General features: G+C 47.2%; 1 non-coding gene across 1 annotated transcript; it reads left to right on the plus strand.

Annotated features, from left to right (window-relative positions):
* The first annotated feature begins 2551 nt into the window (after positions 1-2551).
* Positions 2552-2715, plus strand: LOC142599361 (U1 spliceosomal RNA). The gene has a single exon (XR_012832911.1). It is a non-coding gene; the product is annotated as a U1 spliceosomal RNA (small nuclear RNA).
* The last annotated feature ends 16521 nt before the right edge of the window (positions 2716-19236 follow it).

The raw sequence follows: 19236 nt of genomic DNA on the forward strand, positions 1-19236 counted from the left end.
GGTGTCCAGTACACCTGGAATCGACTGCCCCAGGGGTGGAAACACAGCCCCACCATTTGCCATGGACTGATCCAGACTGCACTGGAAAAGGGTGAAGCCCCAGAGCACCTGCAATACATTGATGACATCATTGTATGGGGCAACTCAGCAGAGGAAGTTTCTGAGAAAGGGAAGAAAATAATCCAAATCCTGCTGCAGGCTGGCTTTGCCATAAAGCGAAGTAAGGTCGAGGGGCCTGCGCAGGAAATCCAGTTTTTAGGAATAAGGTGGCATGATGGGCGGCGTCAGATCCCTATGGATATTATCAACAAAATAGCAGCCATGTCCCCACCAACCAACAAAAAGGAGACACAGGCCTTCTTAGGCGTTGTGGGTTTCTGGCGAATGCACATTCTGAATTACAGTCTGATAGTAAGCCCTCTCTACCATGTAACCCGGAAGAAGAATGATTTCAAATGGGGCCCTGAGCAACGACAAGCTTTCGAACAAATTAAACAAGAAACAGTTCATGCAGTAGTCCTTGGGCCAGTCCGGGCAGGACCAGATGTAAAAAATGTGCTGTACACCGCAGCTGGGGAGAATGGCCCTACCTGGAGTCTCTGGCAGAAAGCACCAGGGGAGACTCGAGGCCGACCCCTGGGGTTTTGGAGTCGGGGATACAGAGGATCCGAGGCCTGCTACACTCCAACAGAAAAGGAGATATTGGCAGCCTATGAAGGGGTTCGAGCTGCTTCAGAGGTGATTGGCACTGAAGCAGAGCTCCTCCTGGCACCACAACTGCCAGTGCTGGGTTGGATGTTCAAAGAGAGGGCTCCTTCTATACATCATGCAACCGATGCTACGTGGAGTAAGTGGGTTGCGCTGATCACACAACGGGCTCGAATAGGAAGCCCCAGTCGTCCAGGGATTCTGGAAGTGATCACAGACTGGCCAGAAGGGAAAGATTTCAGAATGTCGCCAGAGGAGGAGGTGACACGTGCTGAAGAAGCCCCACCGTATAATAAACTGCCAGAAGATGAGAAGCCATATGCCCTCTTCACTGATGGGTCCTGTCGCATTGTGGGAAAGCATCGAAGGTGGAAGGCCGCTGTATGGAGTCCTACACGGCGAGTTGCAGAAGCTGCTGAAGGAGAAGGTGAATCGAGCCAGTTTGCAGAGGTGAAAGCCATCCAGCTGGCTTTAGATATTGCTGAAGGAGAAAAGTGGCCGATGCTCTACCTCTACACTGACTCATGGATGGTGGCCAATGCCCTGTGGGGGTGGTTACAGCAGTGGAAGCAGAGCAACTGGCAGCCCAGAGGCAAACCCATCTGGGCTGCCCCATTGTGGCAAGATATTGCTGCACAGCTAGAGAAGCTAGTTGTAAAGGTACGTCATGTAGATGCCCACATACCCAAGAGTCGGGCCACTGAGGAACATCAGAACAACCAGCAGGTAGATCAGGCTGCCAAGATTCAAGTGGCTCAGGTGGATTTGGACTAGCAACATAAGGGTGAATTATTTCTAGCTCGGTGGGCCCATGACACTTCAGGTCATCAAGGAAGAGATGTGACATATAGATGGGCCCATGATTGAGGGGTGGACTTGAGCATGGACGCCATCTCACAGGTCATCCATCAATGTGAAACATGCGCTGCAATCAAGCAAGCCAAGTGGGTAAAGCCTCTGTGGTATGGAGGCTGATGGTTGAAATATAAATATGGGGAAGCATGGCAAATTGACTACATCACGCTCCCACAAACCCACCAAGGCAAGCGCTATGTTCTTACAATGGTGGAAGCAACCACTGGGTGGCTGGAAACATATCCTGTGCCCCATGCCACTGCCCGGAACACTATCCTGGGTCTTGAAAAGCAAGTCCACATGGGACCCCAGAGAGAATTGAGTCAGACAATGGGACTCATTTTCGGAACAACCTCATAGACACCTGGGCCAAAGAGCATGGTATTGAGTGGGTGTATCACATCCCCTATCATGCACCAGCCTCTGGGAAAGTTGAAAGGTGTAATGGGCTGCTAAAAACCACCCTGAGGGCAATGGGTGGTGGGACTCTCAAACACTGGGATAGGCATTTAGCAAAGGCCACCTGGTTAGTTAACACTAGGGGGTCTGCCAATCGAGCTGGCCCTGCCCAGTCAAAATTCCCACGCCCAGTAGAAGGGGATAAAGTTCCTGTAGTGCACATGAAAAATATGTTGGGTAAAACAGTTTGGGTTATCCCTGCTTCAGGCAAAGGCAAGCCCATCTGCGGGACTGCTTTTGCTCAGGGACCAGGGTGCACTTGGTGGGTGATGAGAAAAGATGGGGAATGCCGATGTGTACCCCAAGGGGATCTGATTTTGGGTGAAAATAGCCAATAAATTAAATTGCATGACATTAATAGCGATATACTGTATCAATGGTATGACCATAAGAATCACCCAAAACTAATGAAGGATGGACTTTGAAACTGAACAAAGTGCCACGATGATGGAACTAGAACTGACTTCAACTGGTGCCCAGAAACTTCATCGAAAAATCACATCTTTGACACCCAGACTGTGAGCATTGAATACTTACCTGGCGGGGGAGACACCATGATCAGGCAGGTGGTTTTCCCAGGGCGAGGCTCATCCCTTGCACTCCGGGTGTGCTGACTCCTGCGATTTCCCCAAATGCGCGAAACTCGACTGCATAATTTGTGGTAGTGGGGGACTGCGTTCGCGCTCTCCCCTAAAGAGCATGGACTATACCAGATACACCGGCTGTGAAGACTCCGGATGCAGCATGCAACAATCCAGCTGCATGCACCATTGCTCCTGCTCTGAGAGACTGTAATGGCAGATGGAACCCAAAGCCATGGACTAAATGAACTCGACAGACATTTTAGAGCGATAGCCCATAGAGTAAGGCAATGAGTTCTGTAAAATAATCTGGGCATGACGTAGATGGTATGGAATAAGGGGTGGATAATGTCCTGGTTCTGGCAAGGATAGAGTTAATTTCCCAAGGAGCCAGGACAGGTGAGCCAAGCTGGCCGGGGGCTATTCCATACCATGTGACATCATGCTCACCATAAAAGGGGGCTAGTCGGGCAGGGGCGGGTTCGGCGTGTCGGTGTGGCTCCGGGACGGGTCGAGCGTCCGGTCGTTGGATCGGTAAAATCGTTCTCTGTTATCACCATTGTTACTATCTGTTATCAGCACTGTTGTTGATTGTTTTCCCTCTCCCTTGCTGTCCCAGTAAACTGCCCTTATCCCAACCCTCGAGGCTTTGCTGTTGTTTTTCCATTCTCCTCCACATCCCGCCGGGGGAGGGGTGAGCGAGCGGTGCGTGGCACTTAGCTACCGGCTGGGGCTAAACCATGTCAGTTAGTTCTCTCTATCACTCCCTGTGGTGGTTTAACCTTGGCTGGATGCCAGGTGCCCACCAAGCTGCTCTATCACTCCCCTCCTCAGCAGGGCAGGGAGAGGAGAAAATTAAGATAGAAAAAACAACCCCAAACTCGTGGGTCAAGATAAAGGCAATTTAATGTAGCAAAAGGCCACATATGGAAGCAAAGCAAAAAGCAAAAGATTATTCTCTACTCCCCATCAGCAGGTGATGTCTGACCACTTCCTGGAAAGCAGGGCTTCAGTCCGTGTACTGGTTAATCTGGAAGACAAACATTGTAAAAAAACCCCAAAAAACCAAATGCCCCCACCCCATTCCTCCCCCTATCTCTGTTTCTTATCGCTGAGCAGATGTCACATGGTAGGGAATATCCCTTTGGTCAGTTGGGGTCAGCTGTCCTGGCTGTGTTCCCTCCCAAGATCTTGCCCATCTCCAGCCTGCTACTGAGGATGGGGCGGGGAGGGGGGGAGAAACATTGAAGAGACAGCCTTGATGCTGTGCTCGCACTGCTCAGTAATAGCCAAAACACTGGTGTGTTATCAACACCTTGCTAGCTACCAAGACACAGCACTAGGAGGACTGCTATGGGGAGAATTAACTCCATCTCAGCCAGACCCAATACACTCCCTCTTTTAGGGAGCAAAAAGGCATGACCTCAGTAGGTTTTTTTTCTACAGTGCACTGGGGGGTGGGGGGAAGAGTATACCACTTGTATCAGTTGCTTTTAGAAGCCCACTAAGAAAGGACATGAAAAACACAGGGATTCAGGTCAAGAGTATCTGCTATTTTTGGGTGCCATGTTTGAAGAAACTATAAATAAACCCTTCAAAGAACTCAGCACTATAGAAACCTAGGACCTCATCAAGCATTTTCACTATAAATTCAAAGCTTAACCTTCTCTCAAACTATATTTCCATAATAACAACAGCTTTTTAGATAAAATGCCCAACACAAAAAAAACCTCACAAACTCCAATCACTACAAAGCAAACAAAGACTTACATGCCAAGAAAGCTATTGACTCAAAAATAGCAACTTTCAGAAAAACATAAAAAAGGTTGTAGCCCACCAATACACACAATACAACATGAAAAGGTAAACTTTATGTAATAAGCCTTCCTTTCCCAAAGCTCATTTAGGAAAAGGAACTGAATCTTTGAAAGACTTTACCTTTCCCAAATGCAGCTTAAGCATTTTAGAACACAAAGAGGAAAATATTGTCATATCGTTTTAGCCTCACATTCACGCAAAGCATTGCAAAACAAATGAAACATGGAAAAAGAAAACTACTTGTTCTGAAACTCACATTGAGCCTTCAAATTACCATTCCCTTCCTTGCTGAAATTCATCAGAAGCAAAGCTTCCTAAGATAAAAATAACATAAAGCTAGACTGGGCCAGAACAAGAAATGCAGAAAAAGGCCAAGTATGGAGGGTTGACCTTGGTGTAGTGGGTTGACCCTGGCCAGAGTCCAGGTGCCCACCAGAGCCACTCTATCACTCCCCTCCTTCATTAGACAGGGGAGAAAAGCTATAACAAAAAGCTTGTGGGTCAAGATAAGGACAGGGAGAGATCACTCACTAATTATCGTCACGAGCAAAACAGACTGAACTGAGAGAGGGAATTCTTCTAATTCATTACTAGGCAAAACAGAGTAGAGGAATGAGAAATAAAATCAAATCTTAAAACACCTCCCCCCACCCCTCCCATCTTCCCAGGCTCAACTTCACTCCCAGCTTCAACCTCCGCCCCCCCTCAGCGCCACAGTGATGTGCAGAAAATCGGACTCCACAACTGGGAAAGTTGTAAAGTAGGTATGTTTATTCAGTGCTGGGCAGCACGGGGGGTCATCCCACCAAAATCGTGCGCACCTTGCAGCAATTCCCTTTGAATTTTATACAACAAAATGTTACATATTCAAAAAGCGCCTATACATATTCATGATCTTTCCATGGAAAGGCGGTCTTATTACAATGAGTTCATTTCCATTGTCTCCGCCTTTAACTCCTCTCAGCTGCGCACACGCAGTGCCTCTTGGTGGTCATGGGCCGGGGTCTTGGGGATGAAGGCCGTATGTCTTCCTCACTGTGCACTTTTCACCTTCACCACAAAACTTACTCAGACCGGTTCCTAATTAGCAGAGAATCCTCCGTGTTCATTCCATTCTGATTTACTACCTCCTTATCTTGTGATTGGTTACAAAAATGCAAGCAGAATGAAGGGTCATCTTGACCCTTCCTTACGCTAGTTCTTGTTAAAACATCTTACGTAAGGGTTAAGATTACTAGATATGTGGCTTAAGCTAGTTAATGGTCCTGCCATTTCCCTTAAGTGTTAGTTCTCTCTATCAATCCCCCCTTTTCAAAAAGGTTAGTAAATTCTTTTACTACAGCTAATACAATGACTCTTTATCTAATACTTTCTCAAAATATTTATTTGATTCTAACCTTTGCCTTAGTTGATATTTCTTCCATTCGCTGTAAGAATTCCCCATGTTTTGACAACACCCTAAAGCACATCGAACCACTACACACAGAGCTATAAACAGGATTATAACCATAATTGTCATAACAAACAATTGTTTCAACCATGTCAAATTTGGTAACCAGGATGTTAATCTTTCCACTAAGTCACTAAACCCCCAAGATGTGTTATCTTGGGCCACTTCATGCAAGATTTTGGTTTTTTCCCAAATTTGAGATAAATCCTTTTCAATCCTTTTGTCTTGGTTGACATAGGTACAGCAATGTTCACCAATAACCGTACATAAACCTCCTTCTTTAGCAAAAAGCAAATCCAGCCCCAGCCTGTTTTGGAGTGTCACCTGTTCTAGAGAAGAGATTTCTTTTTGTAGAGCCGTGAGCGCATCAGCTGTAGCATTATTAATAATTTCCATTGTAGCCGAAATGTTGACTAAGGCCTTTTCTAATTCACTAACCCCCAACCATGGGATAAACCACCTCGCAAAGCTATGAAAGCTGGTTGGTCTTTCTACTAAAGGGTTCCGTTTTCCCCGGGTTTGATGGGCCACGGGTTTCATATAAGTTCGTAATAAACCGAGCATGCCTGAACTAGTTAAGTTTTGTACAATAGTAATGTTAGGAACTATAGTCCCTATAGCGCATTGACCTTTCCACCCTAAGGGCAATACTTTGTACCCCCATTTCCCACAGATCCAGTACCATCCCTGACCCACAGGGGTGGGCCAGCCTTTGGGGGTACTGCTGACGTGTCTTCGAGTCTGGTTGCTATTCCACATATTTGCACCTCCATACTTGATATAACTTGTGCAATTAGGGTAAGCCCCAACAAAACTTGTACTTCCACATTTTTTATCTGTTCTATTCCCTCCCGTACTCTTTGTGGTGTTTTCCAGGTAGCACCTCTGGACACAAGGTACTTCCGTGGTCTCGTTCCAGAGTGTGCTTAAATCTATCTGCCACTCGAGATTCCTTTTTGGTATCTCCGTGTATTCTGTGAGGGATATATTACTAAAGGCCTTGGCTATCTCCGAAGAGTTGGGAAAACTGGTGGCGACCACCGGGTGGCCCTGTCCTACGTTTGTGGGCAATCGTGAGCAAATCCAGCAATCAATCAGACCAGTTCATGGCATTAGCAATTTTGTCATGTAGCTGCAAAAAGGCATTATTCTCCCATGCCTCAAGTCCCCCTATTAGGCTTACAGTCAGCGTCGTGACAAGGTAACCTTTCCTTGCTGTACTTGCGTGACTCTCCATGGAGATTTTAGGTGCCTTCTTCACACGGGAGTGGTGAATCCAGGCATTCTGTTCCTTAATCTTTATTGCTGTGAAGGATGTGAGGAGTACCTGGAACGGTCCTTCCCATTGTGGTTCCAGGGTCTTTTCTGTAAGAGACTTCACATATACATAATCTCCAGGTTTTATGTTATGTACAGGTCCATCCAAACCCCTGCTTCGAGTCCCAACCACATGTTTTTCAATTCTGCTGAGTTGTTTGCCTAATGCCACCATGTATGAAGACATAATTTCCTCCCCTGCTTGTGCGGACATCCCTTTCTGTATTCCATAGGGTCGTCCATACAAAATTTCAAAAGGGCTCAGCCCCTCCTTTGTTCCTGGCCTGGTTCGTATGCGCAAAAGAGCCAAAGGAAGAGACTGAGGCCAGGCCAAGTTAGTTTCCTGTCCCAATTTCACAATCTGCTGTTTGATTAAGTGGTTCATTTTTTCTACTTGGCCACTCGACTGAGGGCGATATGGGGTATGAAGCTGCCAATCTATACCCAAATGGCGGCTAATTTGTTGTACTACTTTTGAGATGAAATGTGGTCCTCTGTCAGAGGATATGGTTGCCAGAACCCCAAAGCGTGGTATTATTTCTTGTATTAATGTTCTGGTTACCTCCCGAGCCTTGGCTGTCCTGGTAGGAAATGCCTCTGGCCAACCTGAAAAAGTATCAGTTAATACCAATAAATATCGATACCCCCCTCTTCTTGGGAGTTCTGAGAAATCAATCTGCCATTGTTGCCCAGGCCCGTTGCCTTTCCCAATTTGGCCCATTTCTGGTTTGGGGGTATTCTTAGGATTAGTCTGGAGGCAAATATCGCACTGTTGAGTTACTTGCCTCACGGTGGTGTATAGATTCCTAGCTACAATCTCTCTAATCAGGTGTTTATATAGAGCTTCTGCCCCCCAATGCCTCTTCCTGTGTTCTTCCCTTATCAGAGACCATGTTAGATAAGAGGGAATGATTAGTTTCCCTTGTGGGGTGAGAGCCCACCCCTCGTTATTATACGACCCTTCTAGGTCGATGATAAGCTTCTGATCTTCTTTAGTATATTTTGGCTTACCTTCTAGGGAGATTTGCCCGTCAGGGACCAAAGCCCCTTCTGTTTTTACCTTTGTTTTGGCTACCTGTTTTGCCTCTCTGTCCGCCAGCTCATTTCCTCTTTCCAACTCCGAGTTCACTTTCTGGTGCGCCTTAATGTGCATGATTGCCACTTTCTCAGGGAGTTGGACTGCCTCCAACAGCTTCAGGATCTCCTCCGCATGCTTGATGTTTTTGCCTTGTGAGTTCAATAATCCTCTCTCCTTCCAGATTGCTCCATGCGCATGCACGACTCCAAAGGCATATTTTGAGTCTGTATAGATATTTACAGCTTTGCCTCGGGCCAATTCCAAGGCGCGGGTCAGAGCAATTATTTCTGCCTTCTGCGCAGAGGTATTCATGGGCAAGGGCCCTGACTCTATTACTTCCTGGCTGGTGGTAATGGCATATCCAGCATGTCTTTTACCGCTTAGGACATAGCTGCTTCCATCCGTGAACCAGTTTTCCGTGTTTTCCATAGGACTGTCTCTCAGGTCCGAGCGGCTCGAATACGTTGCCTTGATGGTCTCCAGACAGTCATGATGCACTGGTTCTCCTGTGTTTCCACTGAGGAAAGAGGCTGGATTGACAATGTTAGTGACTACAATCTCCACATCATCTTGTTCTACCATTATAGCCTGATATTTCAAGAATCTTTGTGGGGAAAGCCAGTGTCCACCTTTTGCTTCCAGTACTGCAGACACTGTATGGGACACTAACACAGTCATTTTCTGGCCCAGGGTGAATTTTCGGGCTTCCTGGATGTTTAGTACTACAGCCGCGACCGCTCACAAGCATCCAGGCCAGCCCTTTGCAGTTGCATCCAATTGTTTGGAAAAGTAGGCAACTGCTCGTCGGTACGGGCCCAAATCTTGCGCTAATATTTCTAGGGCAATCCCCTGCTTCTCGTGGGAAAAAAGGAAAAATGGTTTACTCGCATCTGGGAGTCCTAAGGCTGGGGCCGACATCAGGGCCTTCTTTAGCAGCTCAAAGGCCTGTATGGTCTCTTTGCTCCATTTAAGGGGTTTCTGCTCAGTGGTGGTTAGTGCATACAGGGGTTTAACAAGCAGTCCATAATTATAGATCCATAGTCGGCACCACCCAGTCATCCCCAGGAAAGTTCATAACTCTTTCACTGTTTGTGGTCTCGTGGTTTGGCATATTGTCTCTTTTCGGGCCTGTCCCAAAGTCCTTTGTCCAGCACTAATTTCATAGCCCAGATAAATGACTTTGCGCTGCATTACTTGGGCCTTTTTCTTGGATACCCGGTATCCCTGGAGCCCCAAAAAATTTAGCAGACTCACCGTCCAGGCCATACAAGCGTCCTTTGTCTTGGTGGCAATCAGGATGTCATCCACATATTGCAACAGCTTCCCTTCCTCAGGCGGGGCTTCCCAAGACTCAAGATCTTTTGCAAGTTGATTACCAAATATAGTAGGGCTGTTTTTGAACCCTTGTGGTAACACCGTCCAAGTAAGCTGAGTTTTACGACCGCTTTTAGGATTTTCCCATTCAAATGCAAATATTTTCTGGCTGGCTTTATGGAGAGGGAGGCAAAAGAAGGCATCCTTCAGGTCTAAAACAGTAAACCAGGTTAGCTCAGGGGTCAGCACAGTTAACAAGGTGTATGGATTCACCACTACTGGGTAGAGGTCTTCAGTTATCTTATTTACAGCCCATAAGTCCTGGACTACCCGGTATGATCCGTCGGGCTTATGGACAGGTAATATGGGAGTGTTAAAGTCGGACTCACATTCCTTTAGTAATCCTAGTTGTAGAAAATTTTCCATCACTGGCCGGATTCCTTCCTTGTCCTCCTTCCTCAGGGGATATTGTTTAATTCTTACCGGCTGCCTTCCTTCTTTGAGCCTGACCTCAACAGGTGGGGCATTCTTTGCTCTTCCGGGTATATCAGTGGCCCATACCCCAGGGTATACCTGGTTCGTGATTTCCTCCCCGATTTTTCCTTCTGTGGGAACACTAGCTAGTGATAAACTCATTATTTGGATATACTGCTGATCATTTACCTCCAGAGTAATCTCTCCCTTTTCGAATTTAATTATTGCACCCAATTGCTCCAATAAATCTCTTCCCAAAAGTGCCTTCGGGGAGTTGGGCATATACAGAAATCTGTGAACGCCCCATTGTTTTCCCAGTTTATATCTCAGAGGCTCACAAAAATATGCCTTTTCACTTTGGCCAGTTGCCCCTTTTACCATGATATAGTCATTTCCCAGGGGCATCAAAGCTTGGTTTAAAACCGAATACGTTGCCCCTGTGTCGATCAGAAATTCTATCTTCTTTTGTTCTTTCCCTAGCTTCATTATAACCAGTGGATCCGCTAGGGTAGATTCCCCAGGTCCCCGTCAGTCCTCCTTCACATGGGCCACTATCCCTCTTTTCTGATTGCTTCGTCCCTTCCCCTTATTTCCTTGCCTTTCTGGACACTCATTCTTCCAGTGACCAAATCTTTTGCATAACGCACATTGATCCCTGTCTAATCGAGGCAGTCCTCGTCTGGGTTTTCTCTCTTCCCTGATGACCGCTACCACCCTTCTCTGTCCCCATTTGTAATCTTCCTCTCTATTGCTGAACACTCTCCATGCCTCTTCCAACAATACTTCCAGGTTCCTGCCCTCTGTGGGACGCAGCTTTTGAAGCTTTCGCCTAATATCCCCTGTAGACTGGCCCAAAAATAAAGAAACTAGTTGTTGTATTCCTACCTCTGACCCAGGGTCCAGCGGTGTATTACGGCGCATTACGTCCCTCAGTCGATCCAGGAATTCGGATGGTGACTCGGAAGGCCCTTGCTTAATTGCATATAGTGCTGACCAATTTATGGTCTGGGGAATGGCTCTTTCCATTCCTTTTGCAATCCATCCCTGATACGCCCGCAATTTCTCCATATGGGCGGACCTATTCGCATCCCACTTTGGGTCCTGAAGGAGGAGGTATTCTTTAATGTCTCCTCCCGAGACTTTATAATGGTCCTCAGCCAGATCCCCTGCAGTTTTAAAAATCAATTGTTTTTCCGTCTCGGTCATACATTCTAACAATAATTGTATGTCATTCCAATCGGGGTTGTGTTGCTTTACGATAAACTGAAAATGTTTGGTCACACTCACCGGATCGTTCCTGTAATCCTTAGCAACTCTTTTCCATGCCTCTAAATCAATTGTGGAAAAAGGTACCTTGATCAGCATTGTCCCACCATCAGGTCCTACTGCTTCCCGGAGAGGTGCCTGCAGGACCGTCAGGCCGGGCTTCCGCCTAGTACGGGAGGATACAGGGCTAGTCGGGGGAGTGGAGGTTCCGTCCAAGTCCACATCCTGCTCCTGCGATCGAGGGGGAGGCTTAAACAAATCAGTTAGATCTTGTTCTAGTGCCTGGCGGTTTTTGTTTGCGTTTGTACATCTTTGTCCAATACTACATGCCGAGCAGCACCGCTTCAGCTTGCCTTTAAGTTCCTTGTTACTCTCTCTTTCAAGGGCAAGTACCATAGGGTCCTGTGGTGGCACCATCCCACAGTCCCTTTGCCACGCCAGATGATTTCGGAGGGTGAAAAACATATCTGCATATGATACTTCATCCCGTTTTCCTTCCCTTCTTAAAAACAGCATTAATTGCAAGATAGTGTTATAATCAATTGACCCATTCAATGGCCATTTGGCTCCATCTTCTAGTTTGTACAGCGGCCACCACTGATTACAGTACTTAATAAGGGTCTTCCTGCTCTCTGTGCCTCCAGTCCCAGCAATTTCCTTCCAGTGAGCAAGTACACAGCCTAGGGGACTCTTTTTTAGAATGCCTCCCTGGGTATTGCCCATCCTAATAATTTCTTTTTCCTTTTTCACAAACTCTTTCCTGCTACCTTCTCTATCCCGTTTTAATTTCCACGCAAACCTCCTCTTACAAATCCCCACGGTTCTCTTTCAATCCTTTTTCCCAAACGTCCCCAAATTTCTGGGATTAGGTCTTTTGGGTTTTTGGGTTTTTTTGGGTTTTGTTTTTGTTTTTTTTTTTTTTTTTTTTTTTTTACACGCAAACTTTCCTATTTTGGATTCTTGATAAGTCCTTTCCCAATCACAAAGCTGGGGATTTTGGGAAAGTACTCAGGACATTCAGCTTTCTGCCTTCCAGATAAACAATACCACCTTTCCTTACAAAATGAACACTCTAACAAGACCCAGGCCGAATGCCAATTTTCGCATAATTTGTTAGTAAGCCCACACACAAAACAAGGAATCACCCTCCATCAATATGGGGGTTTAAAAAAGGTATCTGGGACAGGTTGTTCCCAATTTAGGGCTACTATCTGTCCAGTTGGTGTTAAATACGCTCTTCTTAATAAAATCCGCTCCTCTCCCCTCCTTATCCAGTTCCCTCCTTTGTTTAAATACTCCCAAGGTTCGAGCCCAAACCACTGAAGGAGTGACTCTCTCCGTCCTGCCACTTTGATGATCAGCCAGGCCTCCGATACTTAGGAGATTGACTAAACACCGCAGCAGCCCAACTTACATATATCAAAAACATTTACAGATCTTACAAACGTTTCAGACACTTTGTCCGTCTCTGGCTGTGTTCCTCACGGAATCACGGAACCGCAAATCAGGACTCCCACTCGCTTCACAGCAGCGCTGTCTCTCACACACACACACACACACAGACACTCGTGCTTTTAACATAAAATACCTGGGCGTTTCATAGATAAATCATACAGTTCACGCTCTAGTTGTTATCCCTTCAGCAGCTGCACACTTTGAGGCTCGTTTACCCTTCTCCTGCTTCTTATACAGTCATTAGCAGGTCCATCCTGGCTCCCGATGCCAGGATGCAGCGATAACCTCGGATTCACTCGATCTACTCCCAAGATCGCTAGCGGCCGCTCTATCGGTCAGCGAATCCCCCCTTTCCTTAGGGTACCCTCCTCCCATACGGGGACTGTGCTGTACGCCAGACGTCTCTGCGCGATTTACCAGCGGCCCCGGCCAAGCGTGGGCGTCCCCTACGACTTACTGGCCCCCTTGTTAAACATACCGTTTATCCACAGCTTCAGGAGGTTGTTGTCTACTCCTGCCGTGAGCGGCTGGAAGTGGAGGCTCCTCCGAGAGAAGTGCTCGGGGCGCGCCTAGGAGCATCCGCTCCGCAGTCGATCCCGCAGCCGAGCAGAGTGTCTCCTGGCTGGCTCACCAAAATGATGTGCAGAAAATCGGACTCCACAACTGGGAAAGTTGTAAAGTAGGTATGTTTATTCAGCGCTGGGCAGCACAGGGGGTCATCCCACCAAAATCGTGCGCACCTTGCAGCAATTCCCTTTGAATTTTATACAACAAAATGTTACATATTCAAAAAGCGCCTATACATATTTATGATCTTTCCATGGAAAGGCGGTCTTATTACAATGAGTTCATTTCCATTGTCTCCGCCTTTAACTCCTCTCAGCTGCGCACACGCAGTGCCTCTTGGTGGTCATGGGCCGGGGTCTTAGGGATGAAGGCCGTATGTCTTCCTCACTGTGCACTTTTCACCTTCACCACAAAACTTACTCAGACCGGTTCCTAATTAGCAGAGAATCCTCCGTGTTCATTCCATTCTGATTTACTACCTCCTTATCTTGTGATTGGTTACAAAAATGCAAGCAGAATGAAGGGTCATCTTGACCCTTCCTTACGCTAGTTCTTGTTAAAACATCTTACGTAAGGGTTAAGATTACTAGATATGTGGCTTAAGCTAGTTAATGGTCCTGCTATTTCCCTTAAGCGTTAGTTCCCTCTATCACAGGGGGACAGGGAATGGGGGTTACGGTCAGTTCAGCACACTTTGTTTCTGCTGCTCCTTCCTCCTCAGGGGGAGGACTCCTCTCATCGTTCCCCTGCTCCAGCGTGGGGTCCCTCTCACGGGAGACAGTCCTTCACAAACTTCTCCAACGTGAGTCTCTCCCACAAGCTACAGTCCTTCACGAACTGCTCCAGCGTGGGCCTCTCCCACGGGGTGCAGACATTCAGGAGCAAACTGCTCCAACGTGGGGTCCCCCACGGGGTCACAAGTCCTACCAGCAAACCTGCTCTGGCATGGGGTCCTCTCTCCACAGGTCCTGCCAGGAGCTTGCTCCAGCGCAGGTTTCCCACAGGGCCACAGCCTCCTTCCGGTGCCTCCACCTGCTCCGGCATGGGGTCCCCCATGGGCTGCAGGTGGAATCTCTACACCCCCTCATCCTTCCTCCATGGGCTGCAGGGGGGACAGCCTGCCTCACCACGGTCTTCACCACGGGCTGCAGGGGAATCTCTGCTCTGGCACCTGGAGCACCTCCTCCCCCTCCTTCTGCACTGACCTTGGTGTCTGCAGAGTTGTTTCTCTCACATTTTCTGACTCTCTCATCCAGCTGCAGCTGTGCAGCAGTTTTTTCCCCCTTCTTAAATATGGTATCACAGAGGTGCTACTACTGTTGCCGACTGGCTCAGCCTTGGCCAGCAGTGAGTCCATACTGGAGCCAGCTGGAACTAGCTCCATTGGACATAAGGGAAGCTTCTAGCAGCTTCTCACAGAAGCCACTCCTGCAGCCCCCCCACTACAAAACCTTGCCATGCAAACCCAATACACCAAAGTATCTACACAAGAATCAGTGAAACCTCTCTATATGTTCTGTATCCATATATGAACTTCCCAAAACAAAGAGAATTTAATACACTAATGGTGGTGTAGAAACTACAGAAATGAAGCTAAACAATACATGAACTGATACAAATGGTAATAGACAGAGGTTGTTTTTCAAAAACAACCATTCTATCTCTGACTTTTCAGTTCTGTTCTTCAAAAGAGCAGTAACCATCTTCAAAAGAGAAGCAAAAAAACTAACATTAATAACTCCACTAGGTATTAAAAACTGTAGATTCAAAGACACATTTCATGGTGCATTACAACTTTCTCTATCCTGATCATTCCAGGAGAGGCAAATGTATCTAACAATAAGTAATTATATTACTTTCCCTATCCCACAGAGATCAACCATCTTACCAACTTAACAATCATCTGTGTATTTGGTTTGCGTGGCAAGGTTTTGGTAGCGTGGAGGCTGCAGAGGTGGCCTCTATGAGGAGCTACTAGAAGCTCCCCCTGCATCTAGCCAGGGTCAAAGCACCACAATGTGCTTCCCCCTACCCTTTTACCCTTTTCTGCTCCACCAAGAAGGTACCAACTCTCTGCTCTCCAAGGCAGTCCACCTGACATAATCAAGTTAAACCTTGTTGTATACCTTGAGTCCAGCGAGGATTTTGACACCATCTCTCTTAACACCCTCGTTCGCAAGCTTAGGAAGCATGGGTTGGATGAGTAGACAGGGAGGTGGGTTGAGAACTGGCTGAATGGCAGGGCCCAGAGGGTTGTGATAAGTGGCACAGAGTCTAGGTGGAGGCCTGTAGCTAGTAGTGTGCCCCAGGGGTCAGTACTGGGTCCAGTCTTGTTCAACATATTCATCAATGACCTGGATGAAGGGACAGAGTGTACCCTCAGCAAGTTTGCTGATGATACAAAACTGGGAGGAGTGGCTGATACACCAGAAGGCTGCGCTGCCATTCAACAAGACCTGGACAGGCTAGAGAGTTGGGCAAAGAGGAACCATATGAAATTCAATAAGGTTAAGCGTAGGGTCCTGCACCTAGAGAGGAATAACCCCAAGCACCAGCACAGGTTAGGGGTTGACCTGCTGGGAAGCAGCTCTGCAGAGAAGGACCTGGGAGTCCTGGTGGACAACAAGCTCTCCATGAGCCAGCAGTGTGCCCTCGTGGCCAAGGCGGCCAGTGGTATCCTGGGGTGCGTTCAGAAGAGTGTGGCCAGCAGGTCGAGGGAGGTTATCCTCCCCCTCTACTCTGCCCTGGTGAGGCCACATCTTGAGTACTGTGTCCATTTCTGGGCTCCCCAGTTCAAGAAAGACAAGGAACTACTGGAGAGAGTCCAGCAGAGGGCTACAAAAACGATTAGGGGACTTGAACATCTCTTGTATGAGGAAAGGCTGAGAGAGCTGGGTCTGTTTACCCTGGAGAAGAGAAGACTGAGAGGGGATCTAATTAATGCTTATACATATCTAAAGGGTGGATGCCTAGAGGAAGGGGCCAGACTCATTTCAGTGGTGCCGAGTGACAGGACAAGGGGCAACAGGCACAAACTGGAACACAGGGAGGTCCATCTGAATATGAGGGAAAAAATTCTTCACTTTGAGGGTGACCGAGCACTAAAACAGGTTGCCCAGAGAGGTTGTGGAGTCTCCTTCTCTGGAGATATTCAAAACCCACCTGGATGCAATTCTGTGCAACCTGCTCTAGGTGATCCTGCTTTAGCATGGGGGTTGGACTAGATGATCTCTAGAGGTCCCTTCCAACCCCTACCAACCTGTGAATCTGTAAACAAAGAAGCAGAGATGCAGAAGTGTGTATAAGATGCACAAGTCCATGGGACCTGATGAGATGCATCTGTGAGTCTTGAGGGAACTGGCAGATGAAGTGGCCAAGGCACTCTCCATCACATTTGAGAAGTCCTGGCAGTCCAGTGAAGTTCCCGCTGACTGGAAAAGGGGAAACATAACCCCCATTTTTAAGAAGGGAAAAAAGGAAGACCCAGGGAACTAGAGGCCAGTCAGTCTCACCTCCGTGCCTGGCAAGATCATGGAGCAGACCCTCCTGGAGACTATGCTCAGGCACATGGAAGATAAGGAGGTGATTGGTGACAGCCAACATGGCTTCACTAGGGGCAAATTGTGCCTGACAAACTTGGTGGCCTTCTAGGATGGGGTTACAGCGTTGGTGGACAAGGGAAGAACGACCAACATCATCTACCTGGACTTGTGCAAGGCATTTGACACTGTCCCACATGACATCCTTGTCTCTAAATTGGAAAGGCATGGATTTGAGGGATAGACCACTCAGTGGATAAGGAATTGGCTGGATGGTCGCCCTCAAAGAGTTGCAGTCAATGGCTCAATGTCCAAGTGGAGGTATGTGGAGAACAATGCTTTAGCTAATAAAGACGGCGTGGGAAATGTGCAATTTCGACCTGTGCGCTAAAGCAGCAAAAAACAACGGTTTAAAGAAAAGATATGCACAAAACAGGCCTTGCATTCTTCAGTAGCTCGTAAATAACATGTGACTGGCCGAATCCAGGAGATAAGGAGCTGAGAAGAGACAGCCAGGCACCTGCCAGGTGCAAGAGAAAAACAGAATAGCAGATCTTGCAGGGAACACGAATCAGGTGATGATTGGGGAATAAAAGAGCCTCCCCTTTTAACAAGAAATACCATATAATCAGAAAATTCTGTAATAAAGTTGATTCTGTACTTGCACCCTACCGAGTCCGTGCCTGTCATACACCACAGAGGTAAGCGATGAATGGTGTTCCTCAAGAATCGGTATTGGGACCGGCACTGTTCAACATCTTTGTCAGTGACATGGAGCATGGGAATGAATGCACCCTCAACAAGTTTGCTGACGACACCAAGCTGTGTGGTGTGGTCAACACGCTGGAGGGAAGGGATGCCATCCAGAGGGACCTTGACAGGCTGGAGAGGTGGACCCGTGCAAACCGCATGAAGTTCAACAAGGCCAAGGGCAAGGTCCTGCACATGGGTCAGGGCAATCCCAAGCACAACTACAGGCTGGGCGAGGAATGGATTGAAAGCAGCCCTGAGGAAAAGGACTTGGGGGTGTTGGTTGATGAAAAGCTCAACATGAGCCGGCAGCGTGCGCTTGCAGCCCAGAAAGCCAACCGTGCCCTGGGCTGCATCAAAAGAAGAGTGACCAGCAGGTCAAGATTCTGCCCCTCTGCTCTGCTCTGGTGAGACCCCACCTGGAGTACTGCATCCAGCTCTGGGGTCCCCAGACATGGACCTCTTGGAGTGTCCAGAGGAGGGCCACAAAGCTGATCAGAGGGCTGGAGCACCTCTCCTATGAAAACAGGCTGAGAGAGTTGGGGTTGTTCAGCCTGGAGAAGAGAAGGCTCCCGGGAGACCTTATGGCAGCCTTGGAGTACCTAAAGGGGGCCTACAAGAAAGCTGGAGAGGGACTGTTTACAAGGGCATGTAGTGATAGGACAAAGGGGTAATGGCTTTAAACTGAAAGAGGGTAGATTTAGATTAGATATTAGGAAGAAATTCTTTACTGTGAGGGTGATCAGGCACTGGAACAGGTTGCTCAGAGAACTTGTGGATGCCCCCTCCCTGGAAGTGTTCACGGTCAGATTGGTTGGGGCTTTGGACAACCTGGTCTAGTGGAGGGTGTCCCTGCCCATGGCATGGGGGTTAGAGCTAGATGATGTTTAAGGTCCCTTTGAACTCAAACCATTCTATGATTCAATGAGATTCTTTACTTCTATTTAGTTTGGAAGATTACTATTTATATTTCACACCTGTAGAAAGTCTGATGTGTCCCTGAACAGGTCTACTTAACCACATTAATAGCATCAACATCTTTTGTTCCTTTTAATCCCTGCATTTTTAGCCCTTAAAATTAAAACTAACTCAGATCAACTTCAGTTACAGCTGTCAGTGCTCAACTTACCTACAATCTGAGCTGTAAGGTCTCACAGCGAACATCCAGAACAAAGAATGCCCAGTCAGTGACTATTTCTGCTGTTTTTTATCAAGAATGTTTATCACCACAGAAACACTATGACAAAGGCAGTGAGTAAAACACAATTAGACTGCTTTGAAGTCAGATATTTTTCCCTTCCCCTAAATCCTGACTCACCTTCAACTTTTTTAAAAAAAAAATAATAATAATCAGGAGGTCTAAAGAGAACAGAATATTTCACTCCACAACTCTGAGTCATTCATCCTGTGCATTGAAGACAGATGTTTGTAGGAAAAGTACTTTATCTCTATGTTTTTAAGACTATTATATTATATACACATAGGAATCAGAGTGTAACAATACCGTTAACTTCCGAGCATCTTCTCCGAAACCACTGGGTCTCCTTCTTTGCTTGACTAACCTGATCTCCTTCTACAACAAGGTGACCCACATAGTGGATGAGG

Source organism: Balearica regulorum, chromosome W (genome assembly GCF_011004875.1).
Source record: "Balearica regulorum gibbericeps isolate bBalReg1 chromosome W, bBalReg1.pri, whole genome shotgun sequence".
In the NCBI taxonomy this organism is placed as follows: domain Eukaryota; kingdom Metazoa; phylum Chordata; class Aves; order Gruiformes; family Gruidae; genus Balearica; species Balearica regulorum.